A 25,309-nucleotide genomic window follows, 5' to 3' on the forward strand; every position below is an offset into this window, starting at 1 on the left:
GAATGGTCATTAATGGCGCTAGGGAGCAGGTTGACTACCACTGATCTGATAGGCCACGCCATACGGCAACAGGTTCATTATTGTCTCAGAAATTCTGTACCGACTCTTACGTTTTTGTTGGTAGTTCCCAACTGTTGGCATTTTTATTAAAATAGCACTGATCATTTCTTCCGTTTTGTGTAATAGCCCAATATTTTAAAGCAATGGAAATTTAAAAATATGCATTACTCATTGGTAAAAAATGTTTTATTAAAAACCAAAAATTTGAGCTCTAGAGCTGTGGCAAATTGGTATGCTACTTTCTATCCAGTTATTAGTAAAACTAATAATTTGTTAAAACAGAGACCAAATAAATACCGAAGAATACCGCTTATGGAGAACTGAAATACCGGTATCGGTTTTTACCGGTGGGTTTTTCCCATCCCTGCCAACTACCAGTAACATTGCCAAAGTAAAGCTGTGAGGACGGGCGTGAGTCGTGCTTGGTTGGGTAGCTCAGTGGTAGAGCACTTGCCCGCGAAAGGCAGAGGTCCCGAGTTCGAGTCTCGGTCCGACACACTGTTTTAATCTGCCAGGAAGTTTCAACATTGCCGAAACCGAAATAGCATGCTGATCTCGCGGAGATAGGGGACGAGCCGAAGAAGAAGAGGAAGAAGAGCACTCCCCATTTCCGCCAGGGTAAGAGCTCCGTTACGGTTTCAGGATGCAGCGAATGTGGAACTATTTTTACGCCGCGTTTTCCTGTTCCGCCACCCAAGCCCCGCGAGCACGCGTCGTGCGCGGCGCTGGGGGAAGTCGTAACAGCACAAACGGAGGCGAGAGGTACGCGCGCAGGATGCGGGAAGCCGGCCTCGGGAGCAGCAGTGGACGGGGCGGCTGACGCAACTGCAGGAGCGGTCGCAGGGGCGCTTCCGCGCGGGAGAAATTAGCGCCAGCCGGCGGGCCGCTTTTTAGCCGCGAGTTCTCACGTGGCGGTTGCGGCACAGCCTCTTGCGCAAGCCGAGTTTTATTCTAAAAGTCCGCGCCGCGGGCCGGAAGTCGCATTGTCCGCTGCCGGCACAATGACGGAACGCCGGACACGGCAGGCGGCGGCGGCACACCGGCTGCCGCCCTGTGGCGCGCCGGTCTCGTCCCTTCTGGAACGGCGCGGCATCCAGCGTTTGAGTGTGACGCCACTTCAGTTTTTTATAGGCAGAACACGACTTCTTGATTCGCGCAACGCAGTATGGGGATGGAGTGATAAGTCTGGCACATTTCTATTAAGTAGTGCGTAATTGTGATAAATGATGTTATAAAGTAAGACTTTTCCATCACTCTTGCTCATAAATTAAGGCTAATTGCAGAAAGTGGTACCACACAATGTGGTACTACACGAAACTGGTGCTAATAGCATAGGAAAATAAGGAACACACACGACACAGATCTGTAAATCCACGGTGTTGGTGGTAAGTTGAGAAAACCGTCCCGAAAAACATGTGCTACAAAACGCCTCTGTTTCCTGCGCATGTACCCCTACATCAATATGGCATATGATCACCATGCACACGTACACATGCCGCACGACGGGTTGGCATACTTTGGATCAGGTGGTCGAGCAGCTGCTGGGGTATAGCCTCCCATTCTTGCACCAGTGCCTGTCGGAGCTCCTGAAGTGTCCTATGGGTTTGAAGACGTCCAGCGATACGTCGACCGAGAGCATCCCAGACGTGATCGATGGGATTTAGGTCTGGAGAACAAGCAGCCACTCCATTCTCTCCTCCATGATCACAGCTCGGTGGGGACGTGCGTTATAATCCATCAGGAGGAAGGTGAGACCCACTGCACCCCTGAAAAGGCGGACATACTGGTGCAAAATGACGTCCCGATACACCTGACCTGTTACAGTTCCTCTGTCAAAGACATACAGGGGTGTACGTGCACCAATCATAATCCCACCGCACACCATCAAACCACGACCTCCATACAGGTCCCTTTCAAGGACATTAGTTCCTGGTTCACGCCAGATGAAAACCCGGCGAGAACCACTCTTCAGACTGTACCTGGACTCGCCCGTGAACATATCCTGGGACCACTGTTCCAATGACCATGTACTGTGTTCTTGACACCAGGCTTTACAGGCTCTCTTGTGACTAGGGGTCAGTGGAATGCACCTTGTAGGTCTCTGGGTGAATAAACTATGTCTGTTCAGTCGCCTGTAGACTGTGTGTCTGGAGACAACTGTTCCAGTGGCTGCGGTAACGTCCCGAGCAAGGTTACCTGCAGCACTCCGTGGCCGTCTGCGGGCACTGATGGTCAGATATCGGTCTTCTTGTGGTGTTGTACACTGTGGACGTCCCGTACTGTAGAGCCTGGACACGTTTCCTGTCTGCTGGAATCGTTGCCATAATACTGAGATCACACTTTGTGGCAGGCGGAGGGCCAGTGCTACGCCCTGCTGTGTCTGACCAGCCTCCAGTCGCCCTGGTATTCTAACCCTCAAAACGTCATCAGTATGTGTTCTTTGAGCCATTTTCAACACACAGTCACGCCTGAAAACGTCTGCACAATTATTCGCTGCACCGTACTCTGATATGCACCAACACACCTCTGCGTATGTGGACTGCCGCCAGCGCCACCGTGCGACGACCGCAGGTCAAATGCACCGCATGGTGATACCCCGAGGTGATTTAAACCCGCTAACCGCCCATCAGAGCGTTGTTTCACCATGTAGCAACATTATCCTTAATTGATGAGCATGAGTGTAGATGTTTCACTATGTTGTTGTTGTTGTGGTCTTCAGTCCTGAGACTGGTTTGATGCAGCTCTCCGTGCTACTCTATCCTGTGCAAGCTTCTTCATCTCCCAGTACCTACTGCAACCTACATCCTTCTGAATCTGCTTAGTGTATTCATCTCTTGGTCTCCCTCTACGATTTTTACCCTCCACGCTGCCCTCTAATACTAAATTGGTGATCCCTTGATGCCTCAGAACATGTCCTACCAACCGATCCCTTCTTCTGGTCAAGTTGTGCCACAAACTTCTCTTCTCCCCAATCCTATTCAATACCTCCTCATTAGTTATGTGATCTACCCATCTAATCTTCAGCATTCTTCTGTAGCACCACATTTCGAAAGCTTCTATTCTCTTCCTGTCCGAACTATTTATCGTCCATGTTTCTCTTCTTCAGAAATGCTTTCCTTGCCATTGCCAGTCTACATTTTATATCCTCTCTACTTCGACCATCATCAGTTATTTTGCTCCCCAAATAGCAAAACTCCTTTACTACTTCAAGTGTCTCATTTCCTAATCTAATTCCCTCAGCATCACCCGACTTAATTCGACTACATTCCATTATCCTTGTTTTGCTTTTGTTGATGTTCATCTTATATCCTCCTTTCAAGACGCTATCCATTCCATTCAACTGCTCTTCCAAGTCCTTTGCTGTCTCTGACAGAATTACAATGTCATCGGCGAACCTCAAAGTTTTTATTTCTTCTCCATGGATTTTAACACCTGCACCGAATTTTTCTTTTGTTTCCTTTACTGTTTGCTCAATATACAGATTGAATAACATCGGGGAGAGGCTACAAGCCTGTCTTACTCCCTTCCCAACAACTGCTTCCCTTTCATGTCCCTCGACTCTTACACCTGCCATCTGGTTTCTGTACAAATTATAAATAGCCTTTCGCTCCCTGTATTTTACCCCTGCCACCTTTAGAGTTTGAAAGAGAGTATTCCAGTCAACATTGTCAAAAGCTTTCTCTAAGTCTACAAATGCTAGAAACGTAGGTTTTCCTTTCCTTAATCTTTCTTCTAAGATAAATCGTAAGGTCAGTATTGCCTCACGTGTTCCAGTATTTCTACGGAATCCAAACTGATCTTCCCTGAGGTCGGCTTCTACTAGTTTCACTAACACGGCTTTAAAGGCATCCCCCCACGGGGCGAGGCAGCTAACCTTGACGTGGACGCAGACGGGGCATCCGGTTTCAGGGTAGAGAGCGCCGTCGGCACACGGGATGAGCTGGTTAACGCTTTCAAATGATGTTGCTTTGTTTAAGTCACATAGGATTTTATTCATTTCGTGGCATAAGCACACTATGCTACATCTGTAGCCACACTTGACATATCCAATTGCTGCCATCTAGTAGCTGCAGCTTGAACTACTTCATATGTTTCAAATCTTACAAGGGAAGCCCCCCCCCCCCCCCCCCCCCCCGTCGCAGCCTCCTCAGATTTAGATAGAGTTTTCGAAACTCTCTAGTGCCATTTTTTTAATTTATTTTTTTTCACAAAATTATCAACAGTTCGTCTGGGCACTGAAATGTTTGTTCTCTTTCTTAGTCTTGGCAGCTGTCATACTAATTGGTCACAGCATATGAGTCATGTAGTAAGAACATATTACTACTAAATATGATGAATAGAGAGAGTAGGCGAGATGCTGTATAAACCTCTCACAGAAGTGAACATAACAAATAAATGGGTGTGAACTACGTTACAACAAAGGAATTCAAGAGTCAAAACTTCCAAAACGGAACGCAAGACTCATAACGTGTGACACTTGTGTAGAATAGTAGGAGAAACGTACGCCTGGCGGTTCCTTCCTTGCACCTCGCTGTTGCAGGCGTACGTTACACCACGATACAGACACAATTTTGATTGCAACGAACAGACACATCAGTGACTGGACGGTCAATTCATAAGTTTGCGAAAAAAATTCAAATAAATGGGGCACAGGGGAGAGTTGAACACGGATCTCCCCCTTCATAGTCTAATATCGTGATCACATAACCACGACGAATCGGTTATTCGTATTCGCTCGATGTTGCACATTTTCAGCTTGGACCGTTCACTGTTTCGATTTTGCTTCTTTTTCACAGTTCAGTACACCTTGTTCCTGTTTTCATGCTTGATGTGTGTTCAGTTTTTGGCAGACTATCCACTGGACCATCTTACCATTAAATCTGAGGGGGGGGGGGGATGCGGTGGGGAATTTCCCTTGCTAGCAGTTAGACGAAAAAACGTAGGAGCCATTTCTATATTGAATGTATAACTGTCTGTTTTGCAAATTGTGATTGAATTACTCTATAAGGCATGTTTTACGCATGGATTAGGTATAAAAAACTGTCATGTTCAAATTTATACCCTGTACATTGCGACAATAATTAAATTTATGCAGTTGTTTTCGTAATTATTGTGGTGGTTCTTTTTGAAACCACTGCAGTTCTACGGGCAACATGACTGGCTGTACCAGGTTGTTGTATTCTTAGTTTCACACGACGTACTCTCGCAGAGCCGGCCGAAGTGGCCGTGCGGTTAAAGGCGCTGCAGTCTGGAACCGCAAGACCGCTACGGTCGCAGGTTCGAATCCTGCCTCGGGCATGGATGTTTGTGATGTCCTTAGGTTAGTTAGGTTTAACTAGTTCTAAGTTCTAGGGGACTAATGACCTCAGCAGTTGAGTCCCATAGTGCCCAGAGCCATTTGAACCATTACTCTCGCAGATAAAAAGAAAGAGGAAATTCTGACGTGCCTTTTGGAAGGGATTTCTTCTAATGCCGATTCAGAGATTCATAACAGCAGTGAAAGGAGACGTGATGTGTTATCTGAAGGCAGTGATCTTGATATGGGGATAGTATGCTTCTAACAACCCTACCACAACAAAGGTCAAAATTTAATTATGACTGTGGTGCTGCTCACGCTGCTAAATACTGCATTTTCGGGCAACAAAAAGGTTATCATGTGGCAGGTGTCATTAGAGCACAGTTTATAAAGTCATTTCATGTAATAATGATTAAACTAGGCACTCATCTTTTCGTGTTTCGCACGCTGGTCTCGTTGTAAAATAATGGCTCAATCGTCGAAAATCTAGGTGGTGATGATTCCAAACTCGGATGCAAAGAGGCCTATGTTTTATTCTGCTATATTCAAAAGTTTTATAGATGTGTTTCACAAACCATTCTTGAAGATTAAACCTTTGAAAGTTAGCACAATGGTGATGTAAAAAAATAATCAGCACTCCGAATTCAAGTTACATTTCCTTTTTATTGCTTTTGTTGCAATTTCACGAAACACACAAAACATCACTTCACAATACAAAACTTACTTGAAAACATCTTCCTCACATTTTATAAGCTAACTACAATATGCGTCTTTCCAACATGACGTCCAAGACTTGTCTCTTTCAAGGTCCGACACTAACTCTCTAACTAACTAATAATCGCTTACGCGCCCAAAAATCGGAGTTACAAGTACGTCGAAGATTATAGTGACAAAAGAAAGAATACACACAAGAATAATATCATTGCAATATAAACATATCGATGAATCAAAGTACTTCTACATTAATGAAATCAAATCTGAATGTTGTTTAAGTCCCATAGTGCTCAGAGCCATTTTGAGCCATTTCTGAATGTTGTCTCAGAAATATGTCAACTACTTTACAGAAACACAGTAGAATATTACTGGTATCGAGAGGTTCAGGTGAGTTGCCGTAATGGTTGCGTAATTCAAGTACCATTACCTGCTTCAAAAAATAGTTTTCCAGAGTAATCAGAAAGTCCTGGACGCCCAAGAACATCATCCGAACCATTAGCAAAAAAATGTAAAACTCTTGTTCCAGTTGAAAAACGAACAACAGAAGCACAGCCTCTACCAATACATGACACCTCAAGGCACTGTGTACACTGTAGCAGAAAGAAGGAACCTCACAGACTCAGATGGAAGTGTGGTCTGCGCAGTCGCTCCGTTTGTAACCATCCCGTATCTATTCAATTAATGTAAGTAACATTTCATTTTCACATTGTCCTGTTTCAATGTATGCCTAATAACAGACGAAAATAATTAAAAAAAGATAAGTTTCAATATTTCGAAACTGAAAGGGTTAATGTGATTTACGCCCTCAGCTCTCTCGAGCGGCCGTTGTCAGCTTTATTTAGCTCGCAAACCACAAAGTTCCTTTACGAAAATATCCGCCCGTAAAATAGCTGCATTAACTCTGTTAGCGATTGTCGAAGAAGAGCGGAGAAAATGGCGAAGCAGATACTGGACTCGTCGATGGCTTGAATACCGAATTGCTGCTACAAAAACAATACATAATGCTGGACAACGATGGGAGATACTTGTGTATTGTGTGCGTATTGTGTATTGAACCGGAGACTTACAAACGACGGAGAGGCTTCGTCCCGCCGTAGCCCTCAGTGGTTCACAATCCTACAACAGGCCGAATCCGCCAGGGTTATTGTCCGGATCGTCCCCCAATGGACCCCCCCCCCCTTCCCCCACGGGGAACGTCTCATACCAGACGATTGTAACCCCAATGTTTGCGTGGTGTACGTGTACGTGGAGACAGTGTTTGCGCAGCAATAGCCGACACAGTATAACTGAGGCGGAATAAGGTGAACCAGCCCGCATTCGCCGAGGCAGATGGAAAACCGTCTTAAAAACCATCCTCAGGCTGGCCGGCACACCGGACCTCGGCACAAATCCGCCGGGCGTATTCGTGCCGGGGATCGGCACGCCTTCTCGCTTAGGAAGCAGCGCGTTAGACCGCGCGGCTAGCCGGGAGGGCTATGAGATACTAGTAGCAGTCATTCGTTAACTCAGTTGAATTTTTCATCCCATTTTGATTTTAAATTTAATATAAACTGAAGCGCCAAAGAAACTCATATAGACATGCGAATTCAAATACAGAGGTATGTAAACAGGTAGAATACGGCACTGCGGTTGCCAACGCCTATATAAGACCACAAGTGTCTGGCGCAGTTGTTACATCAGTTACTGCTGCTACAATGGCAGGTTATCAAGATTTAACTGAGTTTGAACGTGGTGTTATAGCCAGCACATGAGCGATGGGACACACCGTCTCAGAGGTAGCGATGAATTGGGGGATTTTCCTGCATGACCATTTTACGAGTGTATCTTGAATATCAGGAATCCGGTAAAATATCAAATCTCCGACATCGTTACTGCCGGAAAAAGATCCTGCAAGAATGGGACCAACGACGAGTGAAGAGAATCGTTCAATGTGACAAAAGTGCAACCCTTCCGCAAATTGCTGCACATTTCAGTGTTGGGTATCAACAAGTGTCAGTGTGCGAACCATTCAGCGAAACTTCATCGATATGGGGTTTCGGAGCTGAAGGCCCACTCGTGTACCCTTGATGATTGTACGACACAAAGCTTTACTCCTCGCCTTGACCCGTCGATACCGAAATTGGACTGTTGATGACTGGAAACAAGTTGCCTGGTCGGAAGAGTCTCGTTTCAAATTGTATCGAGCGGATGGGAGGCACCGTAATGGTGTGGGGCGTGTGCAGTTGGAGTGATATGGGATCCCTGATACGTCTAGATAGACTCTAACAGCTGACACGTACGTAAGCATGTTGCCTGATGACCCGCATCCATTCATGTCCAAACATTCCGACAGACTTGTGCAATTCCAACAGGACGATGCGACACCCCACACGTTCAAGATTGTTACAGAGTGGCTCCAGGAACATTCTTCTGAGTTTAAACCCTTCCGCCGGCCGCCAAACTCCGTAGACATGAATATTATTGAACACCTCTGGGATGCCTTGCAGCGTGCTGTTCAGAAGAGATCTCCACCCCCTCGTACTCTTACGGATTTATGGACAGTCCTGCGGGATTCATAGTGGCAATTCCCTCCAGCACTACTTCAGAAATTAGTCGAGCCCATGCCACGCCGTGTTACGGCACTTCTTCGTGCTCGCGGGGGCCCTACACGATATTACGAACGTGTACCACTTTCTTTGGCTCTTCAGTGTTATATTGAGTGAAGTAAAATATACGCATAGAAAAACAGTTTGCGTATTTTCCGAAAAAAAAGGAGATGGAAATGGAAACGAACACTGTTTCAGAACATTTCTACAAATAACAAAAAGCCCTGTAATTAAAACCAAGAGAGTGTTGTAACTCATGCTCGAAACTAGAGTGTTTAACAATTTTAAGACAAGCCTGACGCCCTTTCTTTTCGGCCACAGTTCAAAAATATCAGAAGTAAAAATTATACGCAAGCTCTGTTGGAGCCGAGACTCTTCATTTCATTTAACACCAAGCACTGAGGAATACTGTAAAAATCCGAGCTGATGGCGCCACTGCAGTAACAGACGTATATATCACGGAAGGACGAGAATTCAATACACAAACTGCTTTTATAATTTTAAAAATTTACTTGTTACATTCATTGACACTGACAACACAGTCGAAAACAACATTTACACAACAGGTAAGCACGTAGTATCCGTAAAAATAGGTACGTTTCTTAGCCATTTACAGACAGTTGGGCATGAACTTTATATCACAGGTACTTGTCCTACCATCACGAGCTGCCGGACGAACCTCGATTTTACAACAGAAAGCTCCCATAGGTGGGAGCTAAAATTATTAGGTTGCACAGATTATTTGTAACCACATCGGAGTATGAAAATGTATAAAGTTAGCAATGTAAACGTCTCTCCTGATTCCAGAACATATTTGGTGTGTGCAGTGAAATGATAACAAGTTGTTGGTTTGAACACAACCCTTGAAAACTCAAACTCATTACACAGCATGTGTTTTAGTCTTAAATCTCGAAATAGTATAAATTAGTTCAGTGACATGCCACGGCCAATTAAGTTTCCCTGATATTACTTAGGCAGCGCACCACTGCATCTTTAAAGACCTCTCGATCACAACGACTGTTGAAAGACTGTAAAAGAAAAGTAGTATAGATGATATAATAATATCAATAGAGATTAAAAATAGGCATCTTGTTTAAGAGAGTGTAGCGCAACCGAGAGGTGACTCGAAGAGACACGAGGAACACATCCACTTTATCTTTACCATTTGTCGTTTTATTTAATAGTGAATGAAGACCTTTGAAAAGCAGCATTCCAGGAAACTATGTGCCATGATACACAGAATATATTATATCCGGCGTATATGAGAACGTAGACCTTTTTCGGCGAGTTAATGCCAAGTTATCTCTTTGAGTTGTCCACCAAGTAAACTTGCAGACGGGTCGAAAGTTTCGAAGTTCCTGACTTACTTGCTTCAAGTGAAGAAGAAAAAAATTAGAGACTTCGGGAAAAGTTGCGTTTCATTAGCGACTTTAGTCGAGAAGCAATCCTGTAAGATTACGTCAGAAGTTCCCTACTGTAAACCTTAATTTAAAAGCACACCATTAAAAAAAGGAAATAACGTAGATGTAAGTTAAGTGTCCATATGTATCAGCTATCACTACTTGACTAGAATGACAAAAGAACATTAACGACAGAGAAGAATAGAAAGATTCTGTCTAACGCTTGTTTCAATGGGTTTAAATATCAGCAAAAACAGTGATTATTATTAACATTTCTTTAATACTACTTGGTAAAAAAACAGCAGCTGGTTTTTAAATTCCGTATCAGTTTCATTCATATTGCGACAGAAGGTGGCGTGAGTGCAATTCTTTACAGAAGTGGAATTATAATGAATGTGTGTGGTTAATAAAAGTTGCTAAGTCGTCTCATTATAGTGTGATGTAAAATGATGCATCACAGGACATTTCTTAGCCGGTTTACATGTTACGTAATTTCTCTGCTCTTAAAGCCGCGCCGGCCGAAGTGGCCGAGCGGTTCTAGGCGCTACAGTCTGGAACCGCGCTACCGCTACGGTCGCAGGTTCGAATCCTGCCTCGAGGATGGATGTGTGTGATGTCCTTAGGTTAGTTAGGTTTAAGTAGTTCTAAGATCTAGGGGACTGATGACCTCAGAAGTCCCATAGTAATCAGAGCCGTTTGAACCATCTTAAAGCCGCAATTTTGGCATTGAATCTTCTCCTTCTCCCTATATATGGAGTTTATACTAACCACTTCCTGTTTACTGCAGGTTTTCGAAGTTATAAACAAAAGCAGGTGCTGACACGTGTGAAAATTACTGAACTATCAGTTTAATAAGTCTGGTAGAAGCCGACCTCGGGGAAGAACAGTTTGGATTCCGTAGAAATGTTGTAACACGTGAGGCAATACTCACCCTACGACTTGTATTAGAAGATAGATTAAGGAAAAGAAAACTTACGTTTCTAGCGTTTGTAGATTTAAAGAAAGCTTTTGATAATGTTGACTGGAATACTCTCTTTCAAATTCTGAGGTTGGCAGGGGAAACATACAGGGAGCGAAGCCGGCTGTTGTGGCCGAGCGGTTCTAGGCGCTTCAGTCCGGAACCGCGCTCCTGCTACGGTCGCAGGTTCGAATCCTGCGTCAGGCATGGATGTGTGTGATGTCCTTAGGTTAATTAGGTTTAAGTAGTTCTAAGCCTAGGGGACTGATGACCTTAGATGTTAAATCCTATAGTGCTCCGAGTCATTTTGAACAGGGAGCGAAAGGCTATTTACAATTTGTACAGAAACCAGATGGCAGTTACAAGAGTCGAGAGGCATGGAAGGGAAGCAGTGGTTGGGGAGACAGGGTTGTAGCCCATCCCCGACGTTATTCAATCTGTTTACTGAGTAAGCAGTAAATGAAGCAAAAGAAAAGTTTCGAGTAAGAATTAGAATCCATGGAGAAGAAATAAAAACTTTGAGGTTTGCCGATGACATTGTAATTCTGTTGGAGACAGCAAAGGACCTGGAAGGGCAGTTGAACGGAAAGGACAGTGTCTTGAAAGGAGGATATAAGATGAGCATCAACAAAAGCAAAACGACGATAATGGAATGCTGTCGAATTAAATCAGGTGATACTGATCGAATTATATTAGGAAACGAGACACTTAAAGTAGTAGATGAGTTTTGCTATTTGGGGAGGAAAATAACAGATGATGGTCGAGGTAGAGAGGATATAAAATGTAAACTGGCAATGGCAAGGAAGAGAAGTTTGTTAAGATCGAGTATAGATTTAAGTGTCAGGAAGTGGTTTCTGAAAGTATTTGTATGGAGTGTAGCCATGTATGGAGGTGAAACATGGACGATAAACAGTGTAGACAATAAGAGAATAGAAGCTTTCTAAATGTTGTGCTACAGAAGAATGCTGAAGATGAGATGGTACATGACGTAACTAATGAGGAGGTACTGAACAGAATTGGGGAGAAGAGGAATTTGTGGCACAACTTGACTAGAAGAAGGGATCGGTTGGTGGGACATGTTCTGAGGCATCAAGGGATCACCAGTTTAGTATTGTAGGGCGGCGTGGAGGGTAGAAATCGTAGAGGGAGACCAAGAGATGAATACACTAAGCAGATTCAGAAGGATGTAGGTTGCAGTAGGTACTGGGAGATGAAGAAGCTTGCACAGGATAGAGTAGCACGGAGAGCTGCATCAAACCAGTCTCTGGACTGAAGACCACAACAACAAAACAACAAAGAAAACATGTGAGGTGAGTGTCGAATTATGACTGTCGAAACATACTCAGAATTGATAAAACAGTTCACTCGTGTACTTACCCCCACGACCTGTTCTGTCAACAAATGCGCTGGGAGAAACTAAAGAGTCACATTCTCTGGTCTCAGTGAGAGAATAGTCAGCAACAGTAGATCTAGGTACACTGATGAGAGCAAAACTTGTGACTACTGATTTAAGAACGCATTGGTCCGCCTTTGGAACGCAGTACAATAGCGATCGGTCTTCGTGGCATGAATTCGACAAGTCGCTGTCAGGTTTCCGGAGGTATGTGGCATCGTACACTGCGGTGACGAAAGTCACGGTATAGCGATGTGCACGTTTACAGATGGCGGTAGTATCACGTAGACAGGGTATCGTAAAAGGACAGTGCGTTGGCGGAGCTGTCATTTGTACTCAGGTGATTCATGCGAAAAGATTTCCGAAGGCCGCATGACATGTTTTTGTCACTCGAAAACAATGCCGTAATTATAACCGTCTGAAGAAGAGCACTAAGTGCCTGAATCCGGTAACGGAAATAAAATTTCTTTTGTTCAACTGCTTGCTGATTATTTCAACAAATGTACTCGTATATGCTTCGGTGATCTTACGCCACCACAGTGCCTTGCACTTCATTCTTAACAGCACATGAACGTATTTTGAATAGTGAAATAGTGCATGCTGGAAATATAGGGTTGGACAAAAATACAAAACACCACGAGAAATGCGTACTTGAATATAAATGCATATTCTTGCCAAGCCTGCTGGTGGCGCTGTTGTATCTGACAACAATCGGCACTTGTGCAATGGTCTCAATACGTTGCAAGTATTATTATTCGTGGTGGGAACAGTGTTCTGCATAGTTGTGGGTGCATTACGTTGGAGCCAAGTGAAGTCGAACGTGGGCAAATTGTTGGTACTCGTACAGTGGCTTTTCTCGTAACCAAATGAGCTTAAATATTTGGTGTTTCAAGAGGCATCGCCGGCCGCTGTGGCCGAGCGGTTCTAGGCTCTTCCATAAACGTCAGACCCCACGCCCTTCACTGTATTAGTTATGGCCAGTCCGAGTCTTAATTACGCAGTTAAGTCTCATTTATCAGGCATGCACTGACTGGACCTTTTAATTTTACGACAGTAGTCAACGTGCAGTATAACCTAACCAACCAACAACAGTCTCACTCAGATGAACAATATACGTGGCACTTTTATATTAAAGTTAATCAGCAGTCATTGTTAAGGTTCTACATCACTACCCGCCTTCTTATTCCCGACAACACACCATTGCACCATCACATTATTACGGTTCAAATTGACATGGGTTTCACACTCAGAATCTAAACACTAACTCTCTTTCATATTCAAGTTAATCCGCATACGTTATTAATAGTTCGAATTCACAGTCCGATTCCATATTAAGTTGAATGCATTAATGTACAAGTACATTATAGCTGTTTTGACTGACACGGGTTCCAAAAAATGTTCAAATGTGTGTGAAATCTTATGGGACTTGACTGTTAAGGTCATCAGTCCCTAAGCTTACACACTACTTAACCTAAATTATCCTAAGGACAAACAGACCCATGCCCGAGGGAGGACTCGAACCTCCGCCTGGACCAGCCGCACAGTCCATGATTGCAGCGCCTCAGACCACACGGCTAATCCCGCGTGGCACGGGTTCCAAGCTCGAAATCTCGGAACAGACTGACTTAAACTGGCTTTAGGCTCAGTGCTCATACAGCTTTGCAAAAATGGTTACTAAAGTTTTGCATTATGAAATAAATAATTTCGATAATATACAATTAGAATTTTACATCTGAAATTAATTGAATAGTGCACAAAAGTTGGTTTTGGGCTGAACTTTGTGTTACAATGAGAGTCTCGACTGAAATAAGCCTTCTCGATGACTAAAACTGCAAAAATAGCCAAATAAACAATACCATAAATAAACGTGTTAGTTACCTGGAAACTAAAGGAGTGCTGATGTTCTACCATTTTCTTTAAATTAGCTTCATGAATACTTTAAGGGTTTTTATTGGTTGTTTTCCAAACTTGATCAGTACTGTAGTAACTGCAACCGTTTACATGCCAACAATGTAACTGGGATATGAAATAATTACTGTTAGTTTCCTGAACTGAGCTTTAGAAGAACTTGTTACTTGAAATGGTTCAAATTAATTAGGAAATTATTCTGACTAATGTAATTTAGCAAAGTTGGGCCTGGTATTATACTTGGAATCACAGAATGACAGCTTTATCTTTTGCACATCTGTCACTAACACTAATGTAATTAAAGACTCAAAAAATCATTTAAGCGGGCAAATAACAAAACAATATGGGAACAGGTCCCAGAATGTTGTGCTATATACACTAGTAAAAGGGACTGTGGTCTCCGGTGGCTTCTTGCAGAGTAATAATGCAGTTGCGACTTATTTGGTATGTTGCCACCATTACATTTGTTCCGGAACCGCGCTGCTGCTACGGTCGCAGGTTCGAATCCTGCCTCGGGCATAGATGTGTGCGATGTCCTTAGGTTAGTTAGGTTTAAGTAGTTCTAAGTCTAGGGGATTGATGAACTCAGGTGTTAAGTCCCATAGTTCTTAGAGCAATTTGAACCAAGAGGCACCATGATGAAGATTTATACAGCATACAGGAAAAGCAGGAAAATACCCGTAACAGGAAAACGTACCGCCGAAGTCATAAAACGTGGAGTATAGAACAATGAAAGAATGTCATTTGGTCGGATGAGTGGTATTCCATGAGCACTATGGTTACTTTGCAACGTCGCATTCCTGCCAGGGATTATGTGTACATTGTGGCTGACCAGGTCCATCTCATGCTACAATGTGTGTTCCTAAATTGTGATGTGTTTCAAGACGACAGGGAGCCTGTTCACACAGATCTCATCGTCTAGGACAAGTTTTGTGAGCACGAGGATGAATTTTCGCATCGCCCGTGGTCTCTAGTCACCAGACCTCAATATTACACGTAACAAAAAAAGCTTTACATCACCCCAGTTCCCATGCATGAGCAGCGCCTATTAGACGGACGAGGTCCGACAGGCGATCAGTTCCAGTCATCCCACCAGGAAGGAGATACACGGCTTGTGTTGTCTGTAGTTCAACCATGCCTGGACGGTCAATACCGCGGTTCGATCGCGTCCGCGTTGTTACTTTGTGCCAGGAAGGGCTCTCAACAAGAGAAGTGTCCAGGCGTCTTGGAGTGAAACAAAACGATGTTGTTCGGACATGGAGGACATACAGAGAGACAGGAACTGTCGATGACATGCCTCACTCAGGCCGCCCAAGGGCTACTACTGCAGTGGATGAGCACTACCTACGGATTATGGCTCGGAGGAACCATGACCATGTTGAATAATGCTTTTCGTGCAGCCACTGGACGTCAAACTGCTCGCAATAAGCTGCATGATGCACAGCTTCACTCCTGACGTCCATGGCGAGGTCCATCTTTGCAACCACGACACCGCGCAGCGCGGCACAGATCGGCCCAACAACATGCCGAATGGACCGCTCAGAATTGACATCACGTTCTCTTCACCGATGAGTGTCGCATATGCCTTCAACCAGACAGACGTCGGAGACGTGTTTGGAGGCAACCCGATCAGGCTGAACGCCTTACACACACTGCCCAGCGAGTGCAGCACGGTGGAGATTCCCTGCTTTTTTGGCGTGGCATTACGTGGGGCCGACATACGCTGCTGGTGGTCATGGAAAGCGTCGTAACGGCTGTACGATACGCGAATGCCATCCTCCGACCTATAGTGCAACCATATCGGCAGCATATTGGCGAGGCATTCGTCTTCATGGACGACAATTTGTGCCCCCCATCATGCACCTCTTGTGAATGACTTCCTTCAGGATAACGACATGTGTGGATAAGGGAGGAAATGATTTTTATGTTGGTCTCTATTCCAATATTCTGTACTCTCGGAACCGAGGTGATGCAAAACTTTTTTTGAGGTGTGTAGGAACCGAGGTGATGCAAACTTTTTTTTTTTGAGGTGTGTATTAAGCATTTGCTGTCTGCTTTGGAGAGCAGGTTATGTAAACGCTACCCATCTTCACTATCGTTACCTGGACTTCCCTTTACTTCACAGGGAGAATGGCATAAGATTCCCTTGAAAACTATACAGGACCTGTATTTATCCATTCCAGAACGACTGGAAGTTGTTTTGAACTCCAACGATTTTTCTACATCGTAGTAGGGGTGGTAATGTGTCATGTTTTTAGTGTTTCCACATTTTTGTCACAGTCCGTAGAACTGTGAAAATCGCTAGCGCCAATAACAAAGTTGCAGATGAAACCATGTACAAATACTATCTCCCCTGTACAAAAAGCGTCATGAACTACCAAACATATTATTAAGAAAAAAATGAAACCCAATGATGATAGTGTCCCATCACTGAAACATGCATAGCTAAACAGAGCGGAAAAAAACAGTTGTATTTTGTTCAAGGCGGATTCCTCAAGATTATATTTTTCAAAGCTATGATTTTAAAACACATTCACGTCTGTTGCGTCATAATTGTGGTAGTGCGCCATCTTACGTTACACATATATTTAAGTGTTTCGTTGGTTATTCTCAATTGGTGAGCCCAACGGCACTTTCAAATTTCAGTGTCCCTGAATCGAGAAGTGTTCCGGTCTTCGATTACGAATCCGTCTGAACCTCCATTTGTCTTTGTCCTTTTGTTACGCTGACACAAAATGGAAACCACAAGCAGCCGTCAGCTGTCCTCCTTTTATGCGGACACAAAGCTAAAGTTTCAACCGTGAAGGACAGACTACGGTACGGCGTGCAGCGGAAAACACTGTTGCCAATAACTTGACACTGATTGGTTGCCGTTGGAATCACCGAGATTTGTCCAGCACAGGAACCCGTCAGAAAAATACATTTACGGGCAATATTCTTGTCTGTTCGTTCTTCTGAAATGCCATCGTTATTATTATTTATCAATCTCTGATACTAGATTTTTATAGTTCTTGCAGCCGAGCAACGATGACTTCAGGGTGAACCCGAACTCCATCGACAAAACGTTTGAGATTGTTCGGAAATATTTCCCGAGCATTTTCGTGTATATAGTATCTGCGTTCTCAGTTGGCTCACGACAGCGTAACCGCGTTTCGTGAGATTTCTTATCCCCCATTTAACTCAGAACGGTACTGACCTGAAAATACACAACAGGGCAAGTGTAGACGAAATGCGTTGTGTGTCTTGTTTAACAAACTTGTTCTGTTCACTCGCTGTACGCCTACTTGTTGCTGACAACACTAATGGCCGCTTTATTCTTCGTCTCTGAGCTTGCATTCAACAAAGATCCACTCACGTCTCGCGTTTACTTTTACTGCAGTGTTAATTGTACGTTAACAATGAGACATCGCAATACTGATAAGTTTACTGATGAAGAAATGGCCGATATGTACTTCATGCATGAGTTCATTGGATTCAGTGGAATAGGGACGCAACGACGCGATACTGAGCTGTTCCCGTAGCGACGTCAAAAACACCACAGTACCTTTGTATCTGAGGGCTGTTGCATTACTCTGTGTTTTATATTGTACATTTTGGTAACTGCAGTTTTCAGGCCTTTTCAATGGTTTGGAAGAATTTTCACAGGAACAAATGTAATGGTGGCAACAAACCAAATAAATCACAATTGCATTATTATTCTGCAACAAGCCACCGGAGAACATGGGTCCCTTTTACAAGACTATGTAGCACAGCAATCTGGGACCCGTTCCCATCTTGTTTTGTTATTTGCCTCCTTAAATGATTTTTTTGCGTCTTTAATTATCATTAGTAAAAAAAAATGTCGTTTTACTAGGGCGTCTTTAGATTTGACGCCACTTCGGCGACTTGCGCGTCGATGGAGATGAAATGATGATGATTCGGACAACACAACAGCCACTCCCTGAGCGGAGAAAAATCTGCGACCCACCCGGGAATTGAACCCAGGCTCTTAGGATTGACATCCTGTCGCGCTGACCACTTTTTTTTTTTTAAATCTCATTTTGTTCGTTACGGTTCGTTGAAACTGTTCGTGGCGGACGTCCCCTGACGCCCGTTGAAGTTCGTTATTGATCCATTCACTCAGATTTTTTTATTACAGAGGGCAGCTAACCCTCTGACCGAACACGCTGAGCTACCGTGCCGCCTACCACTCAGCTACAGGGGGCGGACGGTATGTGGATGAGCGTTATCGAGAGGGAAAACAGCCCCTGGAACGCTGTGCATGAATGGCAGCACAACAGGTCGAAACAATTTGCAGTCGAGGGACGCAGGATAACCATGAGAGTGCTCCTGATGTCATAGAAAACGCACCGCAGACCATAACTCCAGATGAAGGTCTAGTGTCACTAACACGCAGACGGTTTGGTTGCTGGCGCTCAGCACACGTCGATCGCTGGAACCGATGCAGAACCAGCTTTCATCGGAAAACGCAGCAAATCTCCACCCCATCCTCCAATGAGCTCTCGCTTCACACTACTGAAGGCGCAAATGGCAACGGTTTGGGGTCAGTGGAACGCACGCTACAGGGCGTCTGGCTCGGAGTTGTCCTTGAGGTGACCGATTTGTAACAGTTCGTGGTGTAAGAGTGGCACCAACTGCTGTTCAAACTGCTGTTCAGACGCAGCACGATGCGCCAGAGTCGTACGCCGAACACGATGGACTTCCCTCTCGTTAGTGCCACGTGGCCGTCCAGAGTCCGATCTTCCTGCGACCGTATATTCTCGTGACCACCGCTGCCAGCAATCATGTGCAGTGGTTACATTCCGGCCAAGTCTTCCTGCAGTATCGCAGAAGGATCATCCAGCTTCTCGTAGCCCTACTACACGACCTCTTTCAAACTCAGTGAGGTGTTGATAATGGCGCCTTCGTTGCCTTTCGAAGGTAACCAACGCTCACGACCCTTACAGCGTGTACTTAAAGCAAACCTGATTCCCATCCTCATAGGGGCGCTACTAGCGCCACTCTTATGCGACTGGCGCGAAATTTGAACTTACGTCATCTATTTACATCTACACGGACACTCTGAAATCACATTTAAGTTTCTGGCAGAGGGTTCATCGAACCACCTTCACAGTTCTCTATTATTCCAATATCGTACAGCGCGCGGAAGGAACGAACACCTATATCTTTCCGTACGAGTTCTGATTTCCCTTATTTTATCGTGGTGATCGTTTCTCCCTATGAAGGTCGGTGTCAACAAAATATTTTCGCATTCAGAGGAGAAAGTTGGTGATAGGAATTTCGTGAGACGATTACATCGCAACGAAAAACGCCTCTCTTTTAATGATGTCCAGCCCAAGAACCAGTTACCCTCTTGAATAATTACTTTTGAGGTGTGTAATGACATACGGCCGTTGGTTCACCGTGTTTGTTGCAGATTTAACATCATTTCCTAGCAAATATGTTGGTTATTACATACGTCAGTAACAACTGCTGTATGTAGATGACATGTATTTGCAGTTGCCAATATGAAACTATGCGGAATGACAACAATGAAAATTTGTGCCGGACTTGGCCTCCAACCCGGGTTTCTCGTTTATCTCGAATGGTCGCCTTACCATTAGGCTGTCTGAATATGACTCACGGCTAGACCGTAACTTCCATGTGTCATCAACCATGCGTCTACAACCTATACTCTACATTCATTATATGTCCTCCCGAATAGGGGAGACATTTTGCTTGAAAGTCAGTTACCGGTTGTTGTTGAATAAATACGATATTGCAGTGCCTATGTCGTTCAGAAGTGTTCCCTCGGACATATATGCCTGCATTTCCGAAGGTTCTGAACAACATAGCCACCGCAAAAATCGTACTGCTGTATGTGGCCACAAAAGCCCCAGTCGTTTACCGTATAATTATTCGCAGAAACCCGATAATACCTATGAGTTGGAGCGGTGCATTGCAGTAAATAAAATTGCATCTAGAGTTGCTGCATAATTATCGTACACTTCTACAGTTGTGGGATGTCCTTACGGCTCGTAATAATCTTAAACAAAACAGTTAGCACTAAGTTACTTGCGCCCACGATGAAAATTAGAATTTTCCTACGTTCTCCTTAGCGGGAGTACGTGAACGGAGAAAACATTATTCGCGGGGATGTCCCAAGCGAGATTTGATCGCTGTTCCTTCAGACAACATGTTTTGCGCTATACCGGAACGCCGCCTTGCTGAGTGCTAAGCGTGCTGTTTCACTGTCTCCCGTGATCTCACGTCAAATAAACGCTCCAGCGAACAGCTATTTGCGTGGTTTACTGTTATCTTTGTGACATTAATTAGGTGAGGCAGAGTGTAAACACATGCGTACATAAAACTTCACTCACTCACACACACACACACACACACACACACACATATACACACACACACACACACACACACACACACACACACACACACACGCACACAACTACAGAGACAGAGAGGGGGAGAGAAATAGATAGGCACCTTTTTGCACCGTTAGAAAATCTTAATCGAACTGTTATAAAGTAAACGCATTTTCAGACTTTTGAGGGCGTGCAACTGGTCGATGATGCTCTTCAGGCCATCTGAATCAGTTTTTATCATATTCCAGCAAGAGACAAAATTTAGCAAGTTCAAGGAAATCTGTTCGCCTGCATCTAAGCCTCGTTTCTAGTATCAAAGGCTGGATGAATGTACAAACTCATTTAGAGCGCCTTTGATTCAGTGCGTAACAAGACTCTTGTTCCTTGACTCCAGGAAGGCGTTCGACACAGTTCCGCACTGTCGCCTGATAAACAAAGTAAGAGCCTAGGGAATATCAGACTAGCTGTGTGGCTGGATTGGTTTTTATCAAACAGAACACAGCATGTTGTTCTCAACGGAGAGACGTCTACAGACGTTAAAGTAACCTCTGGCGTGCCACAGGGGAGTGTTATGGGACCATTGCTTTTCACAATATATATAAATGACCTAGTAGATAGTGTCGGAAGTTCCATGCGGCTTTTCGCGGATGATGCAGTAGTATATAGAGAAGATGCAGCATTAGAAAATTGCAGCGAAATGCAGGAAGATCTGCAGCGGATAGGCACTTGGTGCAGGGAGTGGCAACTGACCCTTAACATAGACAAATGTGACGTATTGCGAATACATAGAAAGAAGGATCCTTTATTGTATGATTATATGGTAGCGGAACAAACACTGGTAGCAGTTACTTCTGTAAAATATCTGGGAGTGTGCGTGCGGAACGATTTGAAGTGAAATGATCATATAAAGTTAATTGTTGGTAAGGCGGGTACCAGGTTGAGATTCATTGGGAGAGTCCTTAGAAAATGTAGTCCATCAACAAAGGAGGTGGCTTACAAAACACTCGTTCGACCTGTACTTGAGTATTGCTCATCAATGTGGGATCCGTACCAGGTCGGGTTGACAGAGGAGAAGATCCAAAGAAGAGCGGCGCGTTTCGTCACAGGGTTATTTGGAAAGCGTGATAGCGTTACGGAGATGTTTAGCAAACTCAAGTGGCAGACTCTGCAAGAGAGGCGCTCTGCATCGAGGTGTAGCTTGCTGTCCAGGTTTCGAGAGGGTGCGTTTTCTGGATGAGGTATCGAATATATCGCTTCCTCCTACTTGTACCTCCCGAGGAGATCACGAATGCAAAATTAGAGAGATTCGAGCGCGCACGGAGGCTTTCCGGCAGTCGTTCTTCCCGCGAACCATACGCGACTGGAACAGGAAAGGGAGGTAATGACAGTGGCACATAAAGTGCCCTCCGCCACACACCGTTGGGTGGCTTGATGAGTATTAATGTAGATGTAGATGAAATGAGTTTTTAATTATTTCTTTAGTGTCATATTAGGACTGGGTTTCAGTTCGAAGAGGGCTACATCACTGAAGACAATTCTACTCCCAATCAATGAGATTCCAGTCTGAAGACATGTATGCCTCAGGCAGCGGTGGGATACCAACGTGACTGTCGCCCGCCGTATGATCCGACAACCAGTAGTGATGGTCTGGGGTGTCACTTCTTTTCATAGCAGGACGCATTTGGTTATCATCCGTGGCATCCTCACAGCACTGCGGTACATCGACGATATTCTACGCCTCATTCACTTGCCTTTCATGGCCAGCAAGGTCGCCGGATCCTTTCTGAAATCGAGAACGTTTAGAACATTATGGGCAGGTCCTCCAACCATCTCAAGATTCTGACGATCTAATGCGCCACTTGGACAGAATTTGGCACGATATCCTCAAGGATGACATCCAACAACTCTAACAATCAGTGCCCAACCGAATAACTGCTTGCAAGAGGGGCAAAGGTGGATCAACGCTTTATTGACTTGCTCAATTTGAGAAGCTTTTTGTCTTGATTAAATCGTCCAGTATTCCTGAAATTGTAACTATTTGTTTGTCAATACACGTACGTCATATCTACCGATTTCCGTTCCATTCGGATCATTCCTTCGTGGTGGGTCGGATTCTTTTTCCTTAAGGTGTATATTGTACTTCGTATACAGGGTGGTCGGTAATTCCCGTTACAGACGTCTAGGACTTGTAGAGGGGAGTGAGTACATCGTATTTTGAATAGGAACCCATGTCCGGAAACGTCATCCAACGAGAGTATAGAGCGTCAAAGTTATACGCCTGGGCGCTCTGTAAATGTACGTATACATGGGATGATTCCATGATGATGTTACAGACTTTCTAGGATGATGGAGAACAATAAATGTATTAATTTGAAGTATGGATCCCTGTACCGGAAACGAAAGAGTCGAAAGTTATAAACGAAAACCGTTCTGATACCTCACACAGTTGAATACATGTACCGGTTCTTGTGTTGCGAAGAGTGTAGAGCTGGTAACTTTCAGTGGTGGTAGTGTGGAAAAGAACGAGAAAAAATGTCCAATAAACGTGGGCTCAAAATTGAATACCTGAGGAGCTATGACCATTCGTTCATCTTCGCTAATGTGAAACACATCTCCTCTATTGTGCAAGAGTTCATATGTGTTAAGGTACGCACTTTAGTGCCCACGTTTATTGCACATTTTTTCCCGTTTTTGTCCACACTACCACCACTGAAAGTTACCAGCCCTACACTCTTCGCAATGCAAGAACCGGTACATGTATTCAACTGTCAGAGGTATCAGAACTTTTCTCGTTTATAACTTTCCACTCGTTCGTTTCCGGTACATGGATCCTGTCTTCAAATTAATGTATTTATCGTTCTCCATCATCCTAGAAAGTCTGTAACATCATCACTTAATCACCCCGTGTATACGTACATTTACAGACGCACGTACCTATAACTTTGACGCTCTGTAGTCTCGTTGGATGACGTTTCTGGACACAGGTTCCTATTCAAAATACGATGTACTCACTCCCCGCTACAAGTCCTAGAAGTCTGTAACGGGAATTTTCGACCACCCTGTATATGTCATACATATGCAAGATGCAACACATTTACTTAGAGGAAAGCTTTCATCCACATTACCATATCCTGCATGTATATTTACTTAAAATTATTGCACTTCACGTTATATTGCAGATGATTTTTTTGTCGTTTGTGAGTGCCATGTTCCATGATAAATACAACAACGAGACTTATTGTATCATGTGACGAATATTTGGTCTGAAGCGTTTGAGCACATATTGACGCGAGGACATGTTGCCGATTATTCAACTAGTAATTCGCACGATGCAATCTTACCGTCTTCGATAAGTAAGCCTCTACACAGTCGCTGATAGGAATAATGTAGATTAACGTGTCAAGTTGTAATTGTGGAATGACCAAGTACACAGTTTACAGTGTGGTGAGGGTAGAGGAGGAGAGGGTGGTGTAGCGAACGAAGGAGAGAACGGAAGGGCGTGGGACCGTGGTGAACCAATTCCATTTCGGATCCACAAGTAGAATTAACGAGCCGCGGCCCGTCAATACCGGCAGCTGCAGACTAATTTACAGACAGTTGCGGTATTCATTCGGGTGGTAGGCATATTAACTGCCTATCCTTTCGCTCAACAACTAACAAAAAGCATAATGTTGATAATATATAAGAGCAACAAAGCGCAATTTGGTTTTGTAGTACTTTATTCAAAAAGCATCATTACTGGTTTCTAATTATACAGGGTGTTACAAAAAGGTACGGCAAAACTTTCAGGAAACATTCCTCACACACAAAGAAAGAAAATATGTTATGTGGACATGTGTCCGGAAACGCTTACTTTCCATGTTAGAGCTCATTTTATTACTTCTCTTCAAATCACATTAATCATTGAATGGAAACACACAGCAACAGAACATACCAGCGTGACTTCAAACACTTTGTTACAGGAAATGTTCAAAGTGTCCTCTGTTAGCGAGGATACATGCATCCACCCTCCGTCGCATGGAATCCCTGATGCGCTGATGCAGCCCTCGAGAATGGCGTATTGTATCACAGCCGTCCACAATACGAGCACGAAGAGTCTCTACATTTGGTACCGGGGTTGCATAGACAAGAGCTTTCAAATGCCCCCATAAATGAAAGTCAAGAGGGTTGAGGTCAGGAGAGCGTGGAGGCCATGGAATTGGTCCGCCTCTAAATCCATCGGTCACCGAATCTGTTGTTGGGAAGCGTACGAACACTTCGACTGAAATGTGCAGGAGCTCCATTGTGCATGAACCACATGTTGTGTCGTACTTGTAAAGGCACATGTTCTAGCAGCACAGGTAGAGTATCCCGTATGAAATCATGATAACGTGCTCCATTGAGCGTAGGTGGAAGAACATGGCGCCCAATCAAAACATCACCAACAATGCCTGCCCAAACGTTCACAGAAAATCTGTGTTGATGACGTGATTGCACAACTGCGTGCGGTTTCTCGTCAGCCCACACATGTTGACTGTGAAAATTTACATTTTGATCACGTTGAAATGAAGCCTCATCCGTAAAGAGAACATATGCACTGGAATTAGGATTGACACATTGCTGGATGAACCATTCGCAGAAGTGTACCCGTGGT

The 25,309-nt window shown here is 44.2% G+C and overlaps 1 non-coding gene across 1 annotated transcript; it reads left to right on the forward strand.

Annotated features, from left to right (window-relative positions):
- The first annotated feature begins 484 nt into the window (after window positions 1–484).
- Trnas-cga lies at window positions 485–558 on the forward strand. Its single transcript has one exon. It is a non-coding gene; the product is annotated as a tRNA-Ser (tRNA).
- The last annotated feature ends 24,751 nt before the right edge of the window (window positions 559–25,309 follow it).

This window comes from Schistocerca piceifrons, chromosome 1 (assembly GCF_021461385.2).
Source record: "Schistocerca piceifrons isolate TAMUIC-IGC-003096 chromosome 1, iqSchPice1.1, whole genome shotgun sequence".
NCBI classification, from domain to species: Eukaryota; Metazoa; Arthropoda; class Insecta; order Orthoptera; family Acrididae; genus Schistocerca; species Schistocerca piceifrons.